Source organism: Hordeum vulgare, chromosome 2H (assembly GCF_904849725.1).
Source record: "Hordeum vulgare subsp. vulgare chromosome 2H, MorexV3_pseudomolecules_assembly, whole genome shotgun sequence".
Lineage (NCBI taxonomy): Eukaryota > Viridiplantae > Streptophyta > Magnoliopsida > Poales > Poaceae > Hordeum > Hordeum vulgare.
The window spans coordinates 636,297,174-636,304,280 of NC_058519.1; the positions used below are offsets into that span (position 1 = coordinate 636,297,174).

The 7,107-nt window shown below is 44.8% G+C and overlaps 1 pseudogene; it reads left to right on the forward strand.

Moving 5' to 3' along the window:
* The first annotated feature begins 786 nt into the window (after positions 1-786).
* Positions 787-3,496, forward strand: LOC123431050 (annotated as a pseudogene).
* Positions 3,497-7,107: the final 3,611 nt, after the last annotated feature.

Here is a 7,107-nt window from a genome sequence, read left to right on the forward strand (position 1 = left end):
AGTGAAGCGAGAAAAATACGACAAAAAATTAGAAAAAGTGTATTTTTTATTTCGGTCGAATAGTAGAAATAAATCCAATGGTATACGATAACGACAACTCGTTTTGTTTCTCAACCGCATGAGAGAGGCGAACGAGGAGGAGAAATCGCCGTCCCTTCGTCCGCCGATGAAGCTGCTTGTCCCTGCCCCCATTTGCCGCTTCGACGACGGCTGGGGGTGGGGACCTCGATACTTTGGCTCCGACAGATACTTAGCATTGGCATCATTTTCTGGTGATAGGGTCTAGGTTTATTGCGGCGGCGGCGGTGCCTCGTGCAATTCCATCTTGGCGGCGACGCACAAAAGTTTGTGGGAGTGGTGTGGTTTTCGAGGATATCTTTTGACTACGGGGATCTTCAGATCGTCAAGGAGCTTCATCGACGGTTATTCCTTTTTCTTTGACCCCAGGGCAGATGTGGTCTTCTAGACCCGGTCGGCAACTTCCTGTCCGCAACCAACAACATCAAACAGACTCGGAGTGGAGCGGCAGCGGCGACGTGCCGTCGACACGGTCTGACGGTTGAAGACGAAGAACATCTCAAGGATATTTTGTTCTTGTTGAGGTGTTTTATATTATTTGATGTTTTTTAATGTCAGGGTCATTTTTGCAAAAAAAAAGTAAAAATAAACCCACGAAACCAGGATTGAAAACGAAATGCAAAACGCCTCCCACATGCAGCCAACACCTGTTCTTGAGCCCGTAGTTTCGGGCCTCAGGGTCCGTTGTCCCCGGCGCCGCCGTGAGCGAGAACCAAGACGCACCATGTGTGTTACCATACATGCCGGATCTGAACGGAAGCGGGGGCAGATAGCACTGACGAAGAGGAGAAAGGTATCCGCTTGGATATTCTGATCCAATGAGCATACAATTTGGCTGGTTTTGAGAAAAGAATCAGTCAGATCTAGATGCAAAGAAGTTTCTTTGGGCCGTTCCCTATTTCCCCCTCTTGCCACTAGATCCGCCGATCTCTCGTTTTCCTTAAGTTCCACTCCTCGTTAATTCTGTGAGTGTGGATCTCTGGTTTACTCTGGTAATTTTGGTCCAAGACGCATCTTCTAAAGCGAAGTAACCACAGTCCACAGGTAGGTTGGAGCTGACGATCTAGGCTTAGTTTCATATATCTTCATTATGCTACCTTATGTCCAATTTTTTTGAGTAATGGCGAGGCATTTCTTGCAATCTTTCCCTGCCGGTGTATTTTGACCAAGTAATTGTAGCTGCGAAATTGAAATTTATTATTGTAGATCACATTTTCACTGCTAAGTAATTCGAGTTCCTCACATACATAGGTACTCTGCTGCTACTGAAAATATTGCATGCCCTCTGCTGATATCTATCAAGGTTGATCACCATCCTCAATAACAAGCAACAAATGGCTGTCGCTGAAACATCAAGATTCAAATGTATAGACATGGATAAGATGGCCAGTTCCATGACGAGGGAAATAAAATCTTTCTGGTCACAGTATGATGCGTGTGGTTATGGCACCAACCTGTGCCCAATCCATAGAGTCCCAGAACACATTCAAGAGGTTGACCGTGTGTCTTACGAACCAATTGTTATGTCATTTGGCCCGTATCACCATGGAGGCCAACACTTTCAAGAGATGGAGAAGAGAAAATGGGAACATTTAGACAGGGTATTAAAACTGAACCGCAATAGAACTCTGCATGATTACATTAAAGCAATCGCCAAACTAGAGAAGCAAGCAAGGAATTGCTACTCGGAGCTGATGATAATGGAAAGAAAAAAGTTTGTGCAGATGCTTTTGCTGGATGGATGCTTCATACTTGTGAGTATTGATGAAAATGTTGGCACCAGGGTATCAAACTACAGAACTTTGAAGCAAGGACCCAACCAAACAGAAGTTGATGAAAATGTGACGGGTAAAGAGCTGGAACAAATTAATGCGGGAATTATTCAGGAAACAGGAAGAAATACGAGAGAGGAAGATGAAAACCAATGGACACTGAGAACAGTTATGGTGCTGGGGATTGGTTGAGTGGCCCTGCTTGGCATGACATGCTCTGCTTGCTAGAGAACCAGATACCCTTTTTTCGTAATGGAGAGTATCTACGAGTTAGTATCAGGTGAAGGTACAGGAGTTGGATCACTTCGAAGAAAAGCTGCTGAATTTGTAGAGGTCCTCTTGCACCATTATCCAATAGCTATACAAGAGAACAATAGACCCAAACATTTCCATCATCTGCTTCACCTATGTCACACATACTTGAGACCTAGTCAGAAATTTGACGAGGAGCTTCAGTATCAGCAGAAGAGAAGTTGTTTTCACGATCTTCTACACCGATGGAATATGTCAGGTAAATCAGTTGACCCTGAAAAAAACCTAGAGCAGATGGAGCCCTTGGAATCAGGTATGCTTTTTAAGCGCTGGCGTCGAGCAGAAGAATATCATGAAGCGGGGGTTCAGTTCATGCGTAGGGAATATGATGGACAAAGTAGGCATTCTCTGCTGGACATAAGGTTCATCAATGGAGTTATGGAGATTCCGTGTTTGCCAGTTGATGGGTCCAGTGAATCCCTTTTTAAAAACCTGCTAGCACTTGAGCAATTTGACCAAAGGTTTGGCTATGACATCTGTGCTTATATCACTTTCATGTCGCAAGTCATCACCATGCCTGCTGATGCCACACTGCTTGTTCAGAAAGGCATAATTGTTCATATGATGGATAGCGATGAAGAGGTGTCAGCACTATTCACTAGACTCATCAAACAAGTGACCATCAGGTTTGATTGGACATACTACTTAACATCTCTATGTCAGGCGTTGGAGGCCCACTACCAGAGTCGCCTGAATAGATGGATAGCTTGGTTGTGGTTAAATCACTTCCGAAACCCGTGGTTAGCTTTGGCTGCATTAGCTGCTGCAGTGGTGCTTGTCTGCACCATAGTCCAGACCATATATACAGTTTTGGCCTACGTCAAACCTCCGTCAGAAAATTGAGATACTCTCTTATTTGCATCCTTAATTTACATACTCTATATGACATAATGTGTCTGACATTATACAAATGATGTCAACCTTCCCAGTTTTAGAATACACCTCGCTAGAGAAATTGCTGAGTCAATTGACCACACGTCTAACTGGTTCAGAAGATGCTATCATTTGGAGATGAGATTTGACATCTGTAAGATTCGTTACATAAGCTTTTGCAGAATGATAGGAAGATAAAGGGCATGAAAGGTGTGAAGGGGTGAAGTAAACTTCTTAATCTAGTAAAGAGTCTGGACAAACAAACAACTTCTGGTTGGCAAGGACGTCCGTGGTATGAATTTAACTGCAGGTCAAGTCTTGTTTCAATTCCCAGTAGCATCCTATATGATTGGATTTGGAGCTGATCAACTGAAAATGATGTTTGGGACCTAGCTACATATGAAGTTATGGTGCTGTAATTTGGAACTTAGTCAAATTCACTTTTAAGTTTCCAAATTTTACGAAAATATTCATGCATGCAGAACCTAGGCAGTAACTTATCTTGCAATGTTCTTTAAAAATATATGATCGTATGGAAGCTGTGATATAATCATAAATGAGGCGCGTAACCTATACTCTAGTTTTTTTAGACTAATCACACTCCCATTTTATTGATCAATTAAAACGTTCATAGAGATACAATTTATATCGGGGGGCGGAAGGAGCCAAAGATGGTGTCCAAGAGGAAGATCAAGAGCGAATTTAGCAAGGCTATATGCCTCGATGTTGGTCTCCTGTCCTTTGAAGATGAAAGAGCCGGAAAAGAATTCTGCTGACAAAGAGATTTCTCTGATCACACTAGCATAAGCTCCTCCTCCACGGGGTGTGTTGATATCGTTGCTTCCAGCCATTCATTGGCTGTTGAATAAGAGCCAGTCTATGGGATATTGATTCCATGCCTACTGTTGGCGTATTGATGTTCCACATCATCTACGGAAAAGGTTGATGCCTTGTCTAGCTCATCGGGTATAAATATGGCGGCTGAGGAATTCTGCCATCAGCAACACCTCACATTTTGATGGTCGACATGGCGGCAAGAGGGAGGCTCGAGCTCACCGTCACCACTATTTTCATTCTTAGTTTGTTTGTGTCCTGCGTTGCATCACGAGCCGTTCCCTCAGCGTTTGCACTGAACAGCAACGCCTCCCCACCTCCGGTTCCTACCAAGGATAATTCCATGGATTCGCTGATCGGTATGCACTTCTCATCTTAGACTTCTTTTAACACACTTCTCATCTTAGATTTGAGAACATCTCTTTACTGCATGCTCGCTGTTGAAATACCGTTTTCTCGTGCCAGCAGGGGGCCATGGCCTGAAGACTCAGAAAGAAGAGAAGGCCATAATATTTACCCCCAAGGCCCCAACCACCTGTTTTTTCCGCCCCGCTCGCCCAGCTGCATGTTAAGAATGTGCTAAGTAGTGCTGGTCGTCTATGCATATTGGCTGTCTATTATTACGTTGGAAAAAAAATTGGCTGTCTATTATTACACATATTGTGCTAGTTTGCCAAACATCAACAGCAGTACCCGAGCTTTAAGGCAGGCTTTGTAATTGCAAGGAGAAAGCAGGAGCGATATCTATCGTGCTCATAATAGACTAAATAAACTGAAAAGAAATATTGGCAGCTTGTATGAACTTTCATGTCTTAGTCATGATACTACTTGGTGCTTCTTTTTTTGTCGAAAGATCATCTATTCTATCAACCAATCAACACTCATCATCATAAATTATATTCCCTCCGTCCCTAAATATAAGTCTTTTTAGATGTTTCACTAAAAGACAACATACAGATGTATATAAACATACCTTAGAGTATAGATTCACTCATTTTGCTTCGTATGTAGTCTTCTAGTGAAATCTTTAAACATACTTATATTTAGGAACAGAGGGAATATGTTAAAAGCAAAATACGGGGTCTTGACAGTTGTCACTATGTTAATTCACACCCCCCAAAATATTGCATCCTTTTTCCCCTCTCGACCCCTCCCGCGTGCGACGGGGAGGGCGACTATGCTGCCGGCCCCTCCTCCCGCTCCTCTTCCTTCGCCGCCGCCACATGGCGCGGCCGCGCAAAGCCTGGCTGGCGGCGATGGGGCTCTCTTGGCTCCTCACGCGGTGGCCTCGGTGTGGGACGGGGCGGCCACGACGGGACGCGGCGCGACGGCTCTCCGGCGCGGTCTCGCCGACGACAGGGCCTCCTCGTGTGTCGGGCGGCGGTCTGGTGGTGGAGCATGCCAGCTGGGTGGCTCTCCTCTCCGATCTGGATCTGGCTGGGCTTCGTTAGATCTGGACTGGCTGGATCCCTTGGGAACTGGCGGCGGGAGGTTGGTGGCTCCTGCGTGGCGGTGACGTTGTCGTCTCGTAGGAGGTGCGTGGGACGACGGGCTTGAGGACCAGTGGTGCTGCATCGCCGTTGCGTGGGGGTGTTCGGCGAGGTGGCTCCGGGCAAAAGCCTAGACGACACGGCGTCCGTGGACGTCGTTTCCCTCCTTGGGGGATTGTTGTGGAGCCTCTCCTCGTCCAACACCTTCGGACCATGGCCATCACGTGAAAGCCTAAGACTCCAAAGTGAGTCGGGTGACGTCGTCGTTCTCCCACGTCGCTACCCCCTTGGGGGCATTACCTTGAGGGTCCTCGGTCTCCTTCGTGCTGTCCCGGAGCTGGACACACACGACATCGGGGTAGGCACATTAGTAGAAAATGACCCATTTGTCCCGGTTTCAGAGGTCCATTAGCCCTAGTTCCGGAACCGGGACTAAAGGGTCGGGACTAAAGCCCAAAACCTTTAGACCCAGTTCCTTTACCAACCGGGACAGAAGGGCCTCCACGTGGCCTCTGCGGGGAGCCCAGGGAGGAGGGCCTATAGTCCCGGTTGGTAATACCAACCGGGACCAGGAGGTGTTTTTTTTGAATGGGGGGTGTGTTAGGGGGTTTTGGAGGGTTAATTTAGGGGTTTCATATTGTGTTAGCTAGCTAATAGAGAAAAGTGTCCCCTCTTTCTCCGTGATGTAGAAGTAATGACTTTAGCAAGTTATCCTCGGTCTCTTACGTATTGTGGCGTACCGATCATTCATTTACAACATCTGGGCTAATGAACCCAACATCGAAGATTCATCCACACATGAATCTAATCCGCTTTCCTTCCCCCAATGATATAGTAACTAATCATGATCATAATAACAAATCATCATGATAATCATGATCAACATCATCATCATATTAATATAAAACTCTTGCATCACTATAGCTAATAATCATCATAGTCATTACCACCAACATTATTTAATCATCATTTTCGTCAATGAGACATCATATATATAACAAAAGTTGGTCACTAGTCATAATCACAACTCCTACCCCTCCTCATCATCAACTATAACACATTGTAGCACATAATAACACATTGTATCTAGGACCTACTCCTCTCTCATAGGACCTACTCTACCCTCTCTTAGATAGAATATCATAAAACAAGATAGGCCCTGACTCTCCATTATGGAGAATGGAGATCATCTTGTCTCCCATTCTTGGCCTACGCACAATGTTGCTTCCAAGTAGCTCTCTACAATTGACCATACATTTTTTCCAATCTTTGATTGTCATTTCATCGGGTTTAGAAATCCGGTATGGACAGGAGTGATGCAGGTACCTAGGCTGACCTGGCCGTGCTGGTCATATGCTCATAACATCAACGCGACCTCTTGGAAACATCAGATGAGGCACACAATCTTGCGGGATTTTCTGTTGAAAAACATAGTATTAACTTTGTAGTTAGCAACGTAGTTTAGTTTTACAAAAATTTATGCAAAAGATGCACGGATGTCGTAATAGTAGAAAATCTTACCATGCAATCTCCATGCATGTTATCGTAGTTCACCACGTGCACTAGTGGCACGTATTGACCATAATATGGGGGAGTTTGATGATAGGTATTGTAATTCTCAATATCATTGATAAATGCGATAATATGATGTTTCTCCTTACAAGTTAATTCCTCTTCATCATTGTAGTAATAGGTTCTGTCTACCATCTTCCGTACATTTTTTGAAGAACGAAAATAAGCTGTTAATG